Here is a 687-nt window from a genome sequence, read left to right on the forward strand (position 1 = left end):
ATCATTTCCTGTGCTGAGGCTCCCCGTGGCTGATCCCCTCCATTTCTGCTCCTCTGGTAAATCTTTGCCCTCCCTTCCCTTTCCCAAGGTGTTTTCCCTTTCCCAGCAGCTGGGTGGGTGATGGGGGAAGCTCAGGAGCTTTCCCTGACATCTTTAAGCCTCTCAGGCTGTCTCTGGGTGCCGGGGGGCGGTGGGGCTGTGCTCCTGCTCTGCTGCTGACAGCTTTTCAATTCCAGCCACGGGAGGCGCGGAGCCTCCCGAATTAACTCATCCAGCAGCACGGAGCCCTCTATTACTCTGCCTTTCCATCATTTTCCTGCAGTTCAAGTGCTGCTCTAAATGAATTAGTGTTGGGAAATGGGCGTGGGGAGGGAAATGCCATTGGAGAGGCTGAAAACCTGACAGGAATGGAGGAACCAGGGTAATCCAGAAAGGTTCAAAGGGATGTGGTGCTGACAGAATCATTTTAGCTGCAAATCACATTTTATTTTGGGCGGGGTCACAGGCATGGTAGGAATTTTTAATAATTGGGGATGTGATTCCAAGCTTGTTAAATGTGTGGCTGAGCTGAGGGAGTAACTGGGAGGGAGTCGTTGAGGAGTTCATTGCTTTCAGTTCACTGCAGAGCCACAAATTCAACAACAAATTCCTCCCCCAAAACATTCCCAGTGCCCTGTGTAAATAATA

Source organism: Geospiza fortis, unplaced genomic scaffold (genome assembly GCF_000277835.1).
Source record: "Geospiza fortis unplaced genomic scaffold, GeoFor_1.0 scaffold412, whole genome shotgun sequence".
NCBI classification, from domain to species: domain Eukaryota; kingdom Metazoa; phylum Chordata; class Aves; order Passeriformes; family Thraupidae; genus Geospiza; species Geospiza fortis.